General features: G+C 40.5%; 1 pseudogene; it reads right to left on the reverse strand.

Annotated features, from left to right (window-relative positions):
* Positions 1-9,691: 9,691 nt before the first annotated feature.
* LOC119723020 lies at positions 9,692-20,080 on the reverse strand (annotated as a pseudogene).
* Positions 20,081-20,534: the final 454 nt, after the last annotated feature.

Raw genomic sequence — 20,534 nt, forward strand, 5'->3', positions numbered from 1 at the left:
CAAGCGCAAAAGCGCCACGGCGAAGGCAAAAGCGCCACGGCGAAGGCAAAAGTGCCACGGGTTTATTGGGAAGGGGCGTAATCATACATGCCGCTACTACATCAAAAAATAAAATGGGAAGGAGAATGGCCGCCACCAGGAATTCTTATTAAGCACAGAATTTAATTCTTTGAGAAGTGATTTTATGGCTGAGAAAATAGCAAGGCCAAGGAAAACCGGTCAGGAAATAAATCGTCGATATTAATTTGTTGTAGGATAATTATTATTCCAAGAGAGTTGCTGCCGTGAATCAGAGTTTATCAAGGAGTGGGACTCGCTATCAGCACCATCAGGGCCGTTCCTCATTTCTTTACATTTCTTGGGATGCAAACAATTACGAGGACGGGAGGCTCTGTGAGCTGATGCATTTTTTTGAAGAGTTTTTTTCCTTCCGACTAGCATGCAGAGAAGAGTTCCGTTAATTTGAGACTTAGTTCACCCATGGGCGTCGCGAGGGGGGCAAGGGGGCGCTCCCCCCCCCCCTGGAATAGCACACAAAAAAGGAAGGGGGAAAAACTGAGAGAAAAAAAAGAAAAGAAAAAGAGGCTTGAAGTCATAGTGGTGTAAATTGAATGAGTTGGGGGGGGGGGGCAAAATGTCCCTGCCCCCGTCTAAAACTGAGAAATCGAGAATTTGTTCAGAAATACAAGAATTTTTTGGGAAAAATATGTTTTGCCCCCTTTAGAAAAAATTCTGGCGACGCCCATGAGTTCACCGGTGTGTATACCAGTGTAGGCACACAATTGAGCTGCCCAGGGTTTGGAAAGAAAGAAATTAACTCAGAACCTATAACTCATTGGCCCACCCACCCCCGGCTCAAGAAACCAACAAGCCGAACAAGACCTCATGATGCTTAGCGATAGCGATGATGAGTTGCCCTGTGGACAGTCTTCCACACCATCGCAGAATCAGCCTGCAGGGCAGAAAGAGGGCTTGTTTCCGGCATCAAATAGTTCCGTATTCACTCGAAACAAAGCAAACGGCTCTTTTCAGAGCCACCAAATTTTCATAGAAGAGCTTAGAACTGTGCATCTCAACGATAACACTTCTCCTTTGTTTAGTGTCTCTCCCTTACCCCCCCCCTTTTTTTAAAGTTAATTTCTTTCTTTCTTATTCTATATCCAAAGTCTTCGCCTGTGTTACGTTCCTTACATGAAATCCACGACCTAACCTCCTCTGTCGAAAGCGTTGCAACTGTCTAATAGAACGATCCATTTCTCGATTTGTGAGTTATCTTCAACTCAGTCGTGTTTATTGGGAAGGGGCGTAATCATACGTGCCGCCACTACATCTAAAATTAAATGGAAGGGAGTATGGCCGCCACCATGAATTGAGAAGTGATTTTATGGCTGAGAAAATAGCAAGGAAAACCGGTCAGTGCAAGCAACGTTCAGCGAAGAGTTTTGAAATTCCCGCTCTCTGGGAATTTCTAACCTAATGGGCCCGCGGGCGAGTTACGTGTTGACAAGCCTTACCCACCCACTGCCGCAGCCCTGCAGGAGAGCCTTAATCGACTTCCTATAGATGTGTATGATATACTGAAAAAAAAAAAAAATTAACTCATACACTCTGGGCAGCTCACTTTCGTGCCTACACTGGTATACACACCTGTGAAAAAAGGCTCAAATTAACGGAACTATTCTCTGCATGCTAGTCGGAAGGGGAAAAAAATGTTTTCAAAAATGCTTCAGCTCACAGAGCCTCCCGTCCTTGTAATTGTTTGCATCCCACGAAATGTAAAGAAATGAGGAACGGCCCTGATGGTGCCGATAGCGAGTCCCACTCCTTGATAAACTCTGATTCACGGCAGCAACTCTCTTGGAATAATAATTATCCTACAACAAATTAATATCGACGATTTATTTCCTGACCGGTTTTCCTTGGCCTTGCTATTTTCTCAGCCATAAAATCACTTCTCAAAGAATTAAATTCTGTGCTTAATAAGAATTCCTGGTGGCGGCCATTCTCCTTCCCATTTTATTTTTTGATGTAGTAGCGGCATGTATGATTACGCCCCTTCCCAATAAACCCGTGGCACTTTTGCCTTCGCCGTGGCGCTTTTGCTTTCGCCGTGGCGCTTTTGCGCTTGCCGTGGCGCTTTTGCGCTTGCCGTGGCGCTTTTGCGCTTGCCGCGGCGCTTTTTGTTTTGCCGTGGCGCTTTTTCTTTTGCCGTGGCGCTTTTTCTTTTGCCGCGGCGCTTTTTCTTTTGCCGTGGCGCTTTTTCTTTTGCCGTGGCGCTTTTGCGCTTGCCGTGGCGCTGTTGCGCTTGCCGTGGCGCTGTTGCGCTTGCCGCAGCGCTGTTGCGCTTGCCGCGGCGCTTTTGCGCTTGCCGTGGCGCTTTTGCTTTTGCCGTGACAGTTGTGGGCCACCGTACCTCCCACATGGGCGCAAGCCCGGAATTGGTATGCAACAAAGGGAAAAGGAATTACGATTTGCATAATTCACCTAGCATCCACCTCCGAAGTTACATAACACTTTACGGCCGTAAAAAAATAGTGATTGATAAATCAACTCAGAAAATAAAAGGAATAATTTTAACAGTCCTGTGACACCCTGTACATAAACACATTTCAGGGACAAAAAAAAATCCCTACTTTAAATCCACTAGTACACTGCATAGGGATATCACATTTTGCAACACGTATGCCAACTTTAAGATGAGCCAAAACCAAACAAAAAATAGTGTACCCAATTTTTTTACATTTTGTAGAGAAATGTTGGGGTTTAATTTTCATCCAAGTTTGTCTCAATGTCGGGTGATCCACTAGGTCAAATTCAAGGTCAAAGTAAAGGTCGAAATGTCATTATACTTCAAATAACCTCGACATGGGAACAAAATGGTAAATTTGGATTCCTCATGATGTAACCTTTTAAAAGAAATCAAGATTAACAAATTTGGCTCACAGATTATAGAGATATGGTCATTTCAAAAAATGGCAGCAATGTCCATTTTGACCAAAATTGCCTGGGCGGTAGCGCGAAAACCGTTTGTCCGATGGCGCTAAAACTTAAAATTTCGGCTTTTCAGCCGAAATTACCCATAAACTAAATATGAACCAATTTGAAGAGGTTGGGGTTTAAAATTTAAAAGTTTTGGGGAGTGATTTGACCCTGACTCCAATGTCAAATGACAAGTGTTGTTTAAAATACCCCGAAAAGCAACTTAGAACGAGAGTTATTACTAGATATATTATGTCGTATTTTTGGCCATTGCATTTTTCTTTGCTAAAGAAGGAATGTTCTCATATTTGGATAGAGTTTACCTTCCTCAGCTGGAAATCCATTGGTAACATTTTTTTTTTTCAATCTACCATGTGGCGGCCATCTTGGAATTCAAAATGGCCGCCATTTCGGGCCTTATTTGTATCTAACTTCGGACCTGATTGTCATATGAAGTTCATTTTGGTGGCAAACCCCATGTTTTTGATACCAACGAACCTGAGAAAATCATTGTTGATGGGGTATACTCCCAGTGGAGTACTAGACCCCATCAACAATGAATAACTTGGGTTCCTTGGTATCAAGAACATGCAGTTTGCCACCAAAATGGACTTCATACGACATTCAGGTGCCACCTTATTATTTAAATGAAATCCAAGATGGCCGCTATTTTGGAATATCCAATATGGCTGCCATCCATTTGGGATGCCATAATGTGTTAATTGGATTCCTTGGTATCAAATTTATGGGGTTTGCCACCAATAGTGACTTCATACGACATTTAAGTCCAAATTTAATATGCAAATTAGTTCAAAATAGCGGCAATTGTGAAATATCCAAGCTGGCTGCCATCAATTGCGAGTACCCCGTCCACAGTGATTTACTTGAATTCATTCAAAAACATGGATTTCATAGGACATTCAGGTGCAGTGTTATTATGAATGAAATCCAAGATGACAGCTATTTTGAAAAATCCAAGATGGCTGCTATCCATCTGGGATACATCATCAGCAATGGGTCATTAAGATTACTTGGTATGTATGGGGTTTGCCACCGAAATTGACTTCGTACGACATTCGAGTCCAAATTTATTATGCAAATAAGCCGAAAATGGCGGCCATTTTTAAATATCCAAGATGCCTGCCATCCATTTGGAGTATAACCATAAACCAATAATGTACTCGGGTTCCTTGTATCAAAAACATGGGGTTTGCCTTCAAAATGAACTTCATGTGACAATCAAGTCCGAAGTTATACAAATTCGGCTCGAAATGGCGGCCATTTTTAAATCCAAAATGGCCGCCACATGTTAGCTAGGAAAAATGTCTCCAATGCATTTCCGGCTTAGGGAGGTAAACATTTTCCAATTATGGTAAAAATTCCTTCTTTAACAAAATAAAATGCAAAAGTACATAACGGCCTATATTATAATGGCCAAATCATATGAAAATCATGTAATTAGCGGCCTTGTAAATATATGCAAATTAGGTATATTTCCATAATTAAATTAGGTATACTTTTTTAGGGACCTTATAGCAAAGCACTGTGGTGTGAAATTTGACTCTGATTATCAGGGAAAATTCAATAGGTACATGTCCACACATGGCATCCATTATTTTAACTTTAATTTACCTAGGACTAGAATAATGAGTAGATCAAAACGGACTAAAACTGTCGTTTAAAGTACCTCCAAAATCTACCTAGTATGAGAAATATGACCAAATCAGTGCGAAAGTGCGGCCATTTTGGATTTATGCAAATTAGGCATATTTCCACCACCTGGATTTTTTAAGACTTTTAGTATGTCATTTTAGGGACCTTATAGAAATACACAGTGATGAACAAAATTCTGTTGCAATTTGTTTGAGGTCAAACCTTATATTGCCTGTACTAGTGCCCAGACCAAAATATTCTGACTATTCCTGATGAATCTTATGTCAGGCAGCCTCCGTGGCTAAAAATAAACATGACGACATTGATGGCCCTTTTTCAAAGCTCGGCGTCGTTTCCGATTGAAGACCGAGTTTTGGAAAATCTCAGTAACGGTCGTCAAATTCAAAATTGTACATGACACAGCAAAAAGTTCGCCCATACGATCCGAGTATATTTGATGCCCAAAATCGTCGTTAAATTTCAAGTTTTCTAAATGAAAGCAATGAATATTAATTATCAACTCATTTAAAAAAAAATTAAAAAGCAATCAGCAGTTAATTAAACCAATATTATATTCGGAAATACTCGGGCGCTATCCGATTGTCGACGAAACGAATTCGGCAAACTTCGGAAATTTTCGGAAAAAGGAGGAATTCCTCCCGTTTTAGTCACATGACGTAAATATTGTAATGCAATGTATTACCGGAGGCTACCGGACCTAAGGCTGCATCCGAATCAGCTGTCTAGAGCTAGGTCTGGGTCTACGCCCATTGAAAATACGCGGGTACGCGCTGACAATAGACGTAGCCGTAGCTCTGGAAGCCCAACCTCGTCCCCAGGGTGTCGAGCAGTACGCGCCCACCACTACCTGCTCTCTCACCCTGGTATTGGACATTTGCATGTGCAAGATTTTTGCACACGTATGCAAATGAGGAACAGTCTGGTGCCTGGATATGCGTTACACATTAGCGTTTGTTTTTGTATGCGGTGTCTGGGGTAAAAACAGAGTCAATTCGTAGCAGCGCGAGCACGGCGTGAGTTACGAAAACACGATTTTCGAAATCAAACTGTCACGATCTTATCGAGACAACACATGCAGTATCATATTTCATATTAATATGAGCAACTTGGAAAGGAAATTAGTATTTTCGAGAAGGCGTGGACGAATGATCGCGAAAACACGTACTGCACGTTGTGAATATATAGCACCAAGTACACGATAAAAACCATTACTAGCCAATGCGGTATCCAATCAGGATACAGAAAGAAAGTTTCCTATCCAGGGTTTACTATTGGAAACGCGGTTGGAAATAAAGTAAGCACTGGGGACGAGGTTGCTGGGGTTTCGGACACGGCCTAAGGCCAAGTTCGCGCAAGGACTATAGTTGACCAATGGTTAACTAACGTTTGCCCGAACTCTGTCTAGTCGACGATGGTTGACTATGCTAGTCGACTATTTGGAACCAGCCTACTGGGGTTGGTTGCTTCGTTGGTAACCAATAGCCGCGCGCATTCATAACGCTAGCAGAGAGCCAGGATCCAGAAGTTTTGCAATGACATTTTGACCAGCGTTTGACTAGAGACGTTCGCACGTTGCTACCAGTGCGCAGGCGTAAGGTACGTCACAAATCAACCACTAGTCGACTAATGGTCCTTGCCCGAACTTGGCCCTTGATGACGCGCAGGTCACTGGTCACGCAAAATCCAACCAATCAGAGCGCGAATTCATCGGAGTATCCCAGCGTCCTGTTTGCAGGGCGGGGGTACGAGCGAAATCTATTGTCAACTGTGGACAGGTTTGTCCTCCGTTAAATCAAAAAGCTGGGGGCCGGGGGGGGGGTACCCTGTCGATGGGGGCGCTGTTCAAAACTGACAACTATGCACACAATGTCCAATATATGGTGCTTTTCAGGGCGATTCATGTGCGAAATTCTGAAAAAAGGCACCCAAAACGGCAGATGCCACAAAATAGGGCGCCACTTCCTAGGGCACTCCTCACCCTGGTATTTGATCATTTGCATGTGCAAGATTTTTAAACACGTATGCAAATGAGGAACAGTCTGGTGCCTGGATATGCGTTACACATTAGCGTTTGTTTTTGTATGCGGTGTCTGGGGTAAACACAGAGTCAATTCGTAGCAGCGCGAGCACGGCGTGAGTTACGAAAACACGATTTTTGAAATCAAACTGTCACGATCTTATCGAGACAACATGCAGTATCATATTTCATATTAATATGAGCAAATTGTAAAGGAAATTAGTATTTTCGAGAAGGCGTTGACGAATGATCGCGAAAACACGTACTTCACGTTGTGAATAATAGCACCAAGTACACGATAAAAACCATTACTAGCCAATTGCGGTATCCAATCAGGATAGAGGAAGAAAGTTTCCTATCCAGGGTTTACTATTGGAAACGCGGTTGGAAATAAAGTAAGCACTGGGGACGAGGTTGTATTTAAGCGTTCAGCGTTGCGCGTATTGTTCCAAAGCGCCAGCGCTACAGCGTTGGGTTCAAACATTTTCATGAAGTGGTGGTTTGGAAGAGAGAAATACATTTTTCACCAATTTTGTATTGAAATAGAAGTTCAAAAATATCAAATGACAAGGATCTATACGTCAGTTATATAAAACAAATATTGAGTGGCTTTAAATTGTGAAATGGGAGGAATATTATCGGTCGGTAAAATCTGGACTTTTCGATCATATTCCTCCCATTCCACGCCGAGCCACTCAATATTTGTATAATATGGGGGAAATGGGAGATGGCAGGCTGTGGCAATCAATGTGAGAACTACATGTACATGTACATGAAGTACCGGTATAAAAGAAATGTCACATTAAATCTGCATAGATGGTAAACCTCTCAAGTACATTCCAAATACAATGTACAGTCGAACCTCGTTAATAAGAGCACTGTTAATACAACATTCTGCTGATCACCCAATCCTTTGTTCTTCATTGTTTTCATTCCGGATAATACAAGATTCCTGTTATTACAAGGTGATCTGCAAAGTCGGAAGGACCACTTATTATAGACGAGGTTTGACTGTATTAACAATTGTGTACAAAACACAAGCTCTACCTGTATCCCTCAAAATCAGAGTAAATAAGGGTTCATTTTGCATATCATTTGATTCTGTGTCACAACTGAAACCACTTTATTTCAGCAATGATCGCAACTACTATAAGAAATAGATAGTGTCATTTTTGGACTGGGAGTGGCACTTATTATTACTATACCTCATACATATTCATGATCGAGAGCCGAACGTTCACTGGTCAATTCACCATCACGTGCCAGATGTTATTCTTGCTGTTTACCAAACGCGCGCGCGAGGATTCACGCACATTGTAAATACGCATGCGTAGTAGACTGTCGCATGGGTTACCCGTGCGACAGTCTACTACGCATGCGCTTTACAGAGCAATCGAGGAACTGTCGCACGGGTGCAGTACGCACGCGCGAACATCGCACAGGAGAGATGCATGGTTGCACGGTTCGCGTAAATGTTAATTTCCAGAGCTCAATGATGCCGTACTGGAGAAAATGTATAGACCGTGTAAAGATGTCTCCTGTACAAAAGAAAGTTGTACACATTGCAAACAAATGTATTTACAACTGTAGTAACTGTATTATATTGCAAACAAACAGTACTAGTAATTGAAGTTGAATCTTTTGGTGAGCTGTACTTTGTAAGTTTCCCCGAATTTTGTTTTAGGTGCATAATAATAAAACAACATTCGGCAACTGATTATGTATGAGGTATAGTAAAACAAATATAACATGGTTTATTTCGGGTGGACAGTCGATATTAGCTCCCCTCGGTATTGGAAGTTGACAAACTAGTTCCCTCAGCTTCGCCTCGGGAACTAGTTTGTCAACTTCCAATACCTCGGGGAGCGAATATCGACTGTCCACCCTCAAACCATGTTATATTTGTATACTGCAGTTTAATATTGATTTACACAGTACATTTCATGAGAGAACACAAATACAAAATATAGAATTAACATGGCCTAATCACGTGGTTATGTAAAACGTCAATGGAATTTATCAAGTATTGCAGTCCAAGAAGGTTGGAAATTGCAGGTTAAGTGGATATAAAAGTTGTAAATATTTTGAAAAAATTGCTTAATCCTTGCATTCAAACAGTAAATGTTTTATAAACAGTACAAAGAAGCTACAATTGGGTCTAAGAAACAACTTTCCCATTCCTGATCCATTTCCAGCCTCATTCATTTTAATCAATTATCTTTGTTTTTGTTTTAATCTGTGTCGGGGATGGGGTACTTGGCAAAAGCATTGTATGGAAGGTACCCTTCCCAATTACTATATCAGACTATTTCTGTAATAAACACAACTACATGTACTCAAACAAGAATCATTACATTGATATACATGTAGTGATGCACAATGGTCACATTATGAGTCTCTTATGTGATAACTTATGCATAAAGAACCTATCGACGAACGACGAACGCCTTGACCAAGGCTATATCATTACCTATCTAACGTGCTTTATCATCAAACAACTGTCAAAAAGCAAAAAATGGAAATGAAAAAGAATACTGCACTTCACATTTACAACCATAACACATAAAAAAATATGAGAGAAATCAAGGAAGTTCCATTTTTTTTTTAAAAAGTAGTATTTAAAGATATAGTTCATCATTTGTAATTTGTGCATTTTGTTCGTTTGAAGCAACAAAAGTGTTCAAAATCTAATGAAAGATACTGAACAACTAACCTGATGAAGTTTCAGCTAAGCTTCAGCTGTATATTCCGAGAAAAACAGCATTCTAGGATCTCAATTTCAAATCAAAACTTACTGAATCATGTTTTGAATTGTTTTGAATTGCAGCTATACGCGACGTCGCGCACTGATCCGACGATTTATAGCAACCGCGCGCGCGCGTGTGCGTCGTGCCAATGCTTGCGCGCGCTTCGCCGAATAACAAAACGAACTGCTAATTTAAATTTTCCTACGGTACGTCTTAAGACGCACCGTTGGAAAGGCCTTCTTTCGTTGATTACTTCAAAATGACAGCTTCCCAGAAAGAATAATTTCACAGGGAGTTTAGTTCCCTTACTATCTTTCAACCAAGTTTGTTTTTCAACAATAATTAGGCCAGTTACTTTTCGGATGGCTGCAAATAATGGACTATAGCAAGTTCATGGACATTTGCTCTGATTTTCGAATAAAGAAATATTAAAAAAATACTTCTGTGCACTTTGGCCATTGGTGGTTACAGTGACATGTTGCTATAGACACTGTACTCTATTTCATATAACAGAGTGAATATTCATTTCTGTGACATAAGTAATGACCACACACTTGTTATTACAGGATGAGTGCCTGCTGCCATAACTTGGGGAAAATATATTCCTTTTTTTCCCCAAACATCAATATTAACATTGCAAGGGAAATAGCAAACTGAAATAATCATTCATTACTTGATTAAAAAAAATGATCTCTCTGGTTTAAATTGCTCTTTAAAAATTAACAGTGTACGGTAGAAAAAGTATGATCAAGTTTTAAATATTCACAGTACAAAACTGGTATCATGTTTTCACAAAATTGCCAGCAATGTTTGTATTGAGAATATTGATCTAATACAAACCATATACACAATATAAGACTAAAAGTTAGCTACATGAAAGGTGCATTCTATTAATACGATTGTGACAAACATATTGAAAACCATTTGTATTAATTGCCACCATCTTATTCACATTAAAGAAACATCAGTACTTCAAAATATAAGGAGCACATTTATGTTGTAGGATCTTTCTATCATGAAAAGAGGTATGTTTCCTTGTCTACATCACCTAAAATCACCTTTCTGTATCATCTTAAGTATGGCCTATACATGTACATGTCTACACACATGCATACATGTGTGCAATATAAACTACACAAATTATGATTGGCTGACTTGTTCCCTAGGCAGATATTCACTGGTTATTTGATGAGCAACTTGGGATTTAAAACTTCAGTTGATCCCAAAGAAAAATTATCAAAATGAAATATTAAACAAAGATTTGTGAAAAAAAGATACCCGCCAACATCCCCCCCCCCCCAAAAAAAACCCACCCCACCAACTTCAAACTATGTGTTTGTGTGTACATGTACACCTACTCAGTAAGGCTGCCAGAGGTAAAAATGTGATGTCACTTGTATCCTTGCATGTGAGATGGATGTGATAACAAGGTAGGATCAAAAGGAACAGGCGCTCCTACTCCCCCAACAGGCTGGTTACCTAGTAATGGACTGCCAACACCATGCTAGAAAAGAAATGGATTAAAACAAATCAATACATACAATTTACACAACAGGATTACAAAAACGAGTAATTGAGTAAATGTACATGCATATTAGAATAGGAAATCGTTATATCCTGTCTTTGATACTTTTTTTGTAGTTTCATTGGTCTAGAACAGCCACGTTTCTAGTCCATAAAAATAACCGTTTACTTCATATACACTGCTTTGCATATACATGTAAATAACTTCATGTACACCACGTTGCACCTAATTTAACTCAAATTAACTATGTTGCGCACACTACCTCAGTGTTGCCTGCGCTTTTAGGGCCTGTCCACGCGCCTCATGACGGAGAACTACAAGCGCTCAGTCTCATGTCTGGTAGGAAAACTCGCAGTTATCAAAGATTACACTGCAGTGATTTAATTTATGTTTTGCATATATAGTAAGTTACAAGTCTTTATCATTTTGACTTATGGCACGATATAACACAACAATTGTTGACTGCTGTGATTTGAGATATGCCATTGTTTAACCCCCTCGGGGTGCATAGCGCCTTTCAGATGTTCAAAACACTGTATCTCACATCCATTACCTGTGTGTAGTAGGCCATGTCTGGATACGTGTGGGAAGGCTGGGGTCTGTAAGCTGTAAGCCCTGTACCCACACCAGCTCTGTGATGCATGTGCTGTTGATACTGTTGTCTTGCAAATTGTTCAGCCTCTTGCTGACCAATATACTGTGGGAACAGAGCATGACTTGGTCTCTGCATCCTAAAAACTGAGTGGCTGGAATATGGATGTGGTGTGAATGCAGAACTTGTTTGGCCGTCTGATTTCTGTCTAGTTGGAAGAAGATGATTTAAATGTGACCCTGATGGATACCCATGAGAGACTACACTGGCTTGACCTGCATGCACCGGGTGGTCAGTATACAGTGACGAATGTGCTTGGTTATATGCAGGTCTAGGCCCAGCATATCCCCTCGCAGCAAAATGATCTTTGTATCCTTTCATGCTTCTAGAGTCAGTTGTCAGCATAGAAAGAAAACTCTCAGATTTTCCAACTGGCATCATTGTTCCAATACCTCCACCTTTGTCTGCATGTCTCATTTGCACCTGAGACATGTTATCCTTTCCATGATCTGCGCGACCGGCTACATTACTCTGGTCTGAAGAGGAATGTGGGTACTGTGGAATAGATGCCACTTTCTGTTGTCTGGCAATAGATGTCTCTGCACCTTGCATGACATTCTCTGGTTGTCTTATTACTGACTGACTAGAGTTGGAAGCAGCAGCTTCAACTGTTTGATTAGGTAGTTGGACACTTCCCTGAAGAGAAGAGCAGTACACTGGGGGTACATATCTCAATCCCAGATGAGCTGGTGAATGATTAGACATTGGTTGCCTTGATCTGTTGGGTTGTTCCTTTTTGTCTGTATGACAATGTCCAGGAGCATCTCGATAATGGACATTTCCACTTGATGACAAGTTAAACTGCCTCATATCAATAGAAGCAATGCTATCATCTTTAGCAATGAAGTCAGGGTTATCCTGTCTGGCGTTCTTTTTGGATGACATGGACAACATATACAGATTTTTGGAGGCATAATTTGATTGCTGGTTTTCTGATGTACATATATTAGACTTTCCATGAAGTAGTGACTCAAGTATATTGCGACTTTGTGAATTGCTTTGGGCTGCCTTTGTGGTACCTTCTTGGGATAATTTCTTGTGATCTGGAAGCATCTCATTATGATTTGCCATTGTGTGCATATACAAAGCTGACTTATCAGCCGCAGGATAGCCAGATGCACTTTTATCTTCAAAACCCAGTGGATGCCATAATTTCTGTGTCAGCTCACTTACATTAGTTCCTCTAGAGCTCTGGGATGATGGGGGTGGAAAATGTCCAGAATATTGGAAGGGATTGCTTGTTATATTTGTCGACTGTTGTTCGTTCCAGTGTGATGCTTGAAAGGAGTTGGATGAAGGCAACAAAGGCTGCACGGCTGGAACATGATGCACTGCAGTTTCTTGGATTGGTAACACTGTCAATGGTGCTGGCAGGTCAGGTAGATTTTCTGACTTAATGTTTGTAATTTGAGGATGACTTTTGGTCCCTGAGTGTGCAGATTGCTTGGAATGCTGAAAACCTTGATTCTGACTGGAAGGTACAAACAAATTTCCCCGAGGTACAGCTTGATTCAAGCCAAAGGAATTTTCACTGTGAAAAGGTATGTCTCTTTCACTTGGTGATGATGTCATTGGATTCAAAACATCAAGACGTCTGGAATTCAAATCTATCATTGCTGGTGGACCCTGAGATGTTAGTGTTGCTCTGTGCTGATCACGTGGTAAAGATTGCATTGCATTACCATCTTCAGAATGACTGTCGGGTACATATGGACGTACATTTTGGACAGGCTTGACACGGTTTGCCTTTGAGGTACTGGAAGCCTGCAAGGGAGCATTTGACATCTGACCCTGATTCTCTTTACAACCTAATTCAGTTGTAACAGCACCCAGAACATCTTTCCCACATTGTTCTGAAACTTCTTTTTTATCATCATTGCATGGTTGTGTCTGTTGCTGATGTATATCTTTAACGGGAATATCGTCAACAGCTTGCTCTTTCGATAATAAACAAGGTGCAAATGCAATAACACCTCTTGGTTTGAAAGCACTGGCATCATTTTGGTAATCTTTTCTGGAAGTAGTACAGGTGGGGGATTTATCAGCATTCAGTTTATTTGTTTGATCATCATTCTCAGAGTAGTTTATTGTACATGTAGACAATATGGATGTTTCTTGTTTCATGTGACTATTTATAGTGGGCACGTCATCAGTGTCAGTGAGTGAGGAGACCTTGATATCATTCTGGTTGCCTTCATCATTGCCATGATCTTGCCTATCTTCATGCTGCTCCAATTTAACTTGGTGTTCACTCTTGACAGTTTCTTCCTTTATTTTATTCAATCTGTATCATCCTCCTCATCACTAGCAACTCTTGAACTATCCTGGCTTTCAACAATGCTAGACTCACTACTGCTTAGACCCCTTAGTCTAGCATACACCTTATCATCCATTTTTTCCAGTCGTGTATTGGCATTTCTTGCAGATTGACGCTGTGGAGGTCTTTGATGTACATAGTGGTCCAGAACACTTGAGCTACCATCACTGTCAATCCCATCACTGTCAACTTCCTCTTTTGGGAATATCTTGTCCATGTTGTACTCCAAACAAGATTTAAGATTCTCAGCCATCAAGGTGTATTCTGTTTTTAAATAATAATGAATACAACAAAGAAAGAGATGGATATAAAAATGTTTGGAAGACTTCCTACCTGAACCAAATGTTTACCTTACATTAACCCAAGTGATAAAGATTGCATATTATGTTGCTCCATACAGTATGTCCCCAAAAAAGTGACCGTCTGCCTTTTTTTAAACCCTAACCGTCCCGAATCCTTCAAAATCCTCTTTGACAAAATGGAGGAATTTGGAGGATTGAGGTTACATGGCAAAAGTGCGTTACTGATTTCATAGGATGTACTTTGTCAAGGTCTTGGGCCGGACATTGTGTTGTTTTTTGCTCGGCCATGCATAATTATAGGCATGGATTATGCTTGAAATCCTCCATACTGCTCCAGGATGTCACTGGCCAAGCCTCAACATATTGACAGTCACTGCCGCAGGATTTTGCAGGATTCAGGCAGTGGTCACCCCTCCACATACCATATTCAGGAAATAATGGAGGAATTTGCAGGATTGAGGCTATATGCTATATTTCCATGAGGCCAATTGGAGAATTTTGCAAGATTGAGGCTACATTCTTGCAAAAAGGCCTAGGGAGTTAGGGTACAACTACAAAACCATGAAGTCAATTTTGAAACTGTTTTGATTGTGCAGATACCGCTTATCCTTGGCCTAAACCCCACTGAGTGTTATTCAATTTCCATCACGCCTCAGTGCACAATGGTCAATTGATCACAACAACATGTGTAAACACTTTTCCCAAGTTCCTTGCCTTAATCAATTCCAGTACTGTGTTATGCAAGCTTTGTAAAATCCTGCCTGTTGTGAAAAAGGGCTGAATGTGGTTGGGGATTGGAATTATTTGCCCTTGAGCATTAAACTTAGGTCTTGTCATGATGACTGAAAGCCAGCCGAATGATTTCAAGAATTCAGAGTTACTACTTGTTTAAGTTTGTAGAAATGTTCAAGGTTAGGGTTTTTTATTCAGAAAGGAAGGGGGTTGATGAATAACATTACTAACTGGCAGCCTGATGTATTTTTCTCTAATCACCAATACTTACCATTTCCAGGACCGTTGTATTCCAGACAGTTCGTAAACAGTTGGTTCATGTCTCTTTCAAACTATAGAAAGGGCCATGTGAAAGTAAATAAAGAATTAAATAAACATGAAATATAACTGTTACAGATGTGCTATTACGGCCAACAGCTTGTCTATGTAACCTGTACCCAAAAAAGTGACCGTCTGCCTTTTGACTTGTCTATGTAACCTGTACCGTAGTCATGGTATCTAAGATAATGCAGACTGTCCTCCCAAGCTAACTTCGAAACACACGTAGATTAGGAAACAGTCTAAGCACAGTCATAACTACAAAAAGCATTCTTTCATACTCAGTATTCACTGCTCAGAGAGTAGACTGCAATCAAAAATGAGAATTTAATGACCAGATCTACTGCCAAGCTCTAATTCAAAACCTTATGTAGTTATTATTCCAGTGCCATTTCAGAATGCTTATAATTCACTTCCCGTACCTAGCACGGGTTTATGTTCTACATACACAATTGTTACTTTCAATCATTTTATATACGCATGTAAATGCTAAGATATAAGTGGACACTATACAATTGTTGCCTGCTGTGGCAGGGTCCATTGTGTTTTGTACACCCGAGGGGGCAAATGGCACCCGAGGTGAAGCCGAGGGTACCATTTGCCCCCTCGGGTGTACAAAAGCCATGGACACCGTCACAGCAGGCAACAATTGTTTTGTTATACCACAGTAATAGATTACAGCTGTCCAATTCTGTCACTGATAACATGTGAAACTGTGGGGTCTCTTCCTGTTGCCGTGCAGAATTGGCAAACTTTTCGTACAAAATTGTCTGTAAAATATTTTTTGTCTTCATGCTGATGCTGTCCTGATCGAAAATCAAATTTCTGATCTCAACCTTTGAAACAAGAGAGAAACCCCTTATTGGAGGCGACCTGTTGTCATCTGCCGACATTATTACCGTGAAATTATGGTGAAATTGGCACAGTTAAAAAAAGCAGACGAACAGTAATGAATGATAACAATGGCAGTTTTAGCTAGCACAAATAGTGCTTCACTGTCCCCGGTGGCACATCTCACAGGAACATACATCAATGTACGTTGTACCAGTGTAGCTACAACCTTGTACCCGAGGTCACACAAATTTAATACAACGTGGTAGAAACGACACTTTTAACACTGCGGGAAAGATCAAGGTAATGAACCCCGTGGGGTAAATCTACTCATGTATCACAGAGTACAACGCTCATGTGTTTTTTGGGGCATGTCACGTGATCCACTCTCGACCAATAAAAATTCACAATCTATTACCGTGGTATAACAATATTTATTGGTCAACTGATTGAAACTAAAATGAAACATGACTACATGTACCTCATCTTTAGTCTTGTAGTCCCCTTTCTTGAGCTTCTCTTGTATGAAGCCGAGACACATTGGTTTGATGACAATTTGATAGTATGCAGGTGCATATGCTTCATCTACAGGATCTAAAAACGGCCAGGAATCTTCATGTTTACTGACTGCATCATACACTATTGAGGGTAAAACAAAAGGCATTACAAAATGTACTAAAATAAAGATCACATGCTAAAATCCGTAGTAGTATATGCAAGTCCAAAATGGAAAACAAAATAAACATGTCACCGGCAGGAGCGTATCCAACTTTGGATTGGGGGGGGGGGGGGGGGGGGGGGCAACCGCACATCTACGCCCAAATGTGGAAATGTTTGTTTTCTCCGGACACTTGACCTCCGTAAAATGAACAAGCGTGGGGGGGGGGGGGGGGGGGGGGGGGGAACTGGTACCCACCTTCAAAATGGGGGCGCTCTTCAAAACTGACCATTATTATGCATACCGCAAATTATACCCATTTTCACAGTGCATTGTAATGGCTTTTTAGCGGGGTTTTTTTTGGAATTGATGTCAGAACTCTCTAACCATTTATTAAAATAATTGCTGAACACAAAAAATTGTGACAAAAATCTGCCGGGGGGGGGGGGGGGGGGGTGGGGGCAGAGTGCCCCCTCTGGATATGCCACTGGTCACTGGTTAATCATGGAGAAGAGGGCAACTTCATGTATAATGAAAACAAACATGGAAAGCTCCTCCAATAAGGCCCATAAAATACGTCTGCTTCCGGTTACCCGACCAACCCTATTTTTAGGCCGTGACCCTAAAAATTTTATCGGCAAGTACAAAAAAAACAAAACCAATCAATCAATAAATAAATAAAAACATTCTGTTGTCTTCTCTGTCTTCACAAAACACCTCTCAACAACCCTTTTGCATAAAAAATGCCTGTATTTATTTGTTTGCCTACTTACATTCACTATTTTTTTAGAAGAAACCTCCGTTGCTTTGCGATAACTAGTTTGCAATTCGATGTCGCGGTGACGATATAAAAACACGTGCGTAATGCTCAATGCAGCAATGACTGGTTCCGGCCGCGCACTAAAAGGGCTAAAAAAAGGCATGATGGAAATTTGGTAACCAGTTTATGCATTGCTGCAGTGCACTGCAGTGCACTGCAGTTGCAGGTCGGATTAGACATCGTAAAAATGCCAAGAAAACACCGATGGAGAAGGAACATTTTTGCACGTTAATTCATAGAACCTGATCTCTGTTGTCGGTGTATGTATGTGTTCATGAATTTGTTTTAAGGTCGTACTACACGTACGGTATTTGGAGTGATACGATGCAGCGTGTTTCCCCAAAATTTCCTACCATAAAAAAAAGGTTTGTCACCCGCCACACACGGTGTACCACACACGCTTATACTGCGCGATGTACGGCCAGTGTTGGCCAGTTTCCCGTCGCGTCTTGACTAGCGTTGTGCATAAGGTGTGCACGACCTGAATTTTCCATTATTTTTTTATAGCTTTTATAGTGCAATGGAAATAGTTCAGGCTGAAATTCGCATATAATTGAATACCCATTCAATCTGCACAAAAAAAAATGGTCCCCCCCCCAAAAAAAATGTCTGACCTACTGACCCTATTTTTGAAAGGTATGTAATCGGAAGCAGAAATATTTTTTTCTTGGCCTAATCTAATGTTCTTCTTCTTATTAATGAACAGAGAGTATGTGGATGCAATTTCCACACAAGCTTTTTCTTAATGTTAAGATATATAAAACCCAGGGGCAGTAAGTGAGCTTTCCATTGATATCTTGGAGGCATTTTTCTGTGAAAACCTTCTTTGGAAATTTTGGGTAAAACATCGTGAACACACACAGACATAAAAAAAAATAGGTTCAAGGGATATTCAAGAAAACATGAAAGCAAGATTTCCATCAATTGATGATCTTGTGCCGCAGCGCTAGTTGCACTTTCGACCACAAAGAAAATGATACATTTTTCTTCCAACATCATTGGCGGGCACAAGATGGTGCCCCAGCCCGCTGACTCATTGGACAGAGTCATCGCACTGAATCATGCTGTGCAATGACCTCCAAGGCCACTGGATTTGACCTTGTGATTTTTGCTGTTGTGGATTTTGTTGTTAAGTTTTTTTTTGGGGGGGGGGGGGGTGGTATTTACAGTAAAATGTTTTCAGCAGTCCATCTCACAACCTGCTGCATTTACCACAAGGTGGACAATTTGCATGATCAATGTGCAATGGTGAGATAGGCCATGGAAGATTTGTGCCACCGATAAAGAACTTTATGTTAAAAGGGTAGGTGGACATGTGGAGGGTCATAAATGTAAGGTATGGAATCCTGAATGACTATGATTGTCAACTGATAGTAATTCTGTTTTGTTCATGTTTTCATGAAGTTGAATGTGTCTTGAACCTACTTGTCTAATGTCTGGATGTGCGCATACTGTTTTACCCCAAACTTCCTGAGAAGGTTTTCACATATTATTTTCAAGGCAACGAACCTTAATCCAGAAAAATGCATCCAAGATATATTTTCATGACCAGAAAAATGCATCCAAGATATCAATGATTAGATTAGATTAGATTTCTTTATTGTCATGCTCAAAATGGAAAGCCAACTGCCCCTATGCTCAATGGAAAGCTAACTGCCCCTAGTTTATGGAAAGCTAACTGCCCCTAGTTTATGATACAACCATAATGTATCCCACATAAAACCATAATGTATCCTACATAAAACCATAATGTATCCTACATAAAACCATAATGTATCCTACATGAAACCATAATTGGAACCATTTCACAGCTCAACAGTTTAAAGACTGCACCAGCCCCCAGGCCCCCAAAATTAAATGAAACAAAGGAACAAACCACAATGTTGGCGTATAGGACAGCTGGAATTTTCAAGAGTAGTAACATGCCTCAAAATCCTAATAATTACTCCAAAAGAGTAATGGTTGGCATCTCTGGTATTGGAGCCCAGAGAGGCCACATAAAGCTTATACTCGATCGTAACCCCATCTAAAAACACGCTAACATTGTGCAGCAGCAGGATTCCAGTCAAACCAGTGAGTTTGGCGGTTTGAGACATCATCTTATATTGAACAAATTTCATGTTGCCGATGCGCATGGCTACAGCAACACGCGCATACCAGAAACTGAGACTTTTTTGGGGGGGCCTAATATAAGTTAATACATGTTTATATATGTTTCAAGACAAAATATCTAGGGAGTGAGACAAGAATATTTCTCTTGAACTAAGAATCTTTCTAATTTTAAAAGTGCACAAATCAAGAATCTGATTTGACAACTTCTTTATATCCAATTATTTAAATACACTTACCTTGCTGCAATGGTGCATGGATGCTTTCACTCGAGGCATTTACTTTCTTTACTTTCTTGGAGTCTGTTTGCTTTTTGTGGACAGAGCTCTGTGATGTTTTTAACGATTTGTCACCATCTACGTGCTCTAAATGAATCAAAAGCATTTCAGCAAAATCAAATAAGTATTGTTACTACTAAACATGATCTCTAAGAGTGCAATCACAGGTGTGTTACAGTGCCTGGAACATAGCTGTACACTAGAGGAGATTGACAATGAAAGATTGATCATTGAAATGTACAGTGCGTGGACAATGTATTCAAATTCACAAAAACACACCAGGGGCCATATTCACATGCTCAGTGATTACATATTCTTATCACTTGTGAACTGAATTATATCGGAAATTAGTTTTATTTATTGTCTTTTAAATTGTTTAAATGAAAGTTGCCCATCACAATGCCCACGAGGGCTACACAGTAGGCCTGGGCAAGTAGTGGATTTTTCTACTTGAGTTCTCGCAAAAAAATTACTTGCGAGTACATGTAGTCCAGTACTTGCGAGTAGTTTAACCAAATTTCCACGAAAGCAGAAAAATGACATACATGTATACGTTAGTGTGACAGGAAGTAACT

This window comes from Patiria miniata, unplaced genomic scaffold (assembly GCF_015706575.1).
Source record: "Patiria miniata isolate m_02_andy unplaced genomic scaffold, ASM1570657v1 HiC_scaffold_1, whole genome shotgun sequence".
Taxonomy (NCBI): Eukaryota; Metazoa; Echinodermata; class Asteroidea; order Valvatida; family Asterinidae; genus Patiria; species Patiria miniata.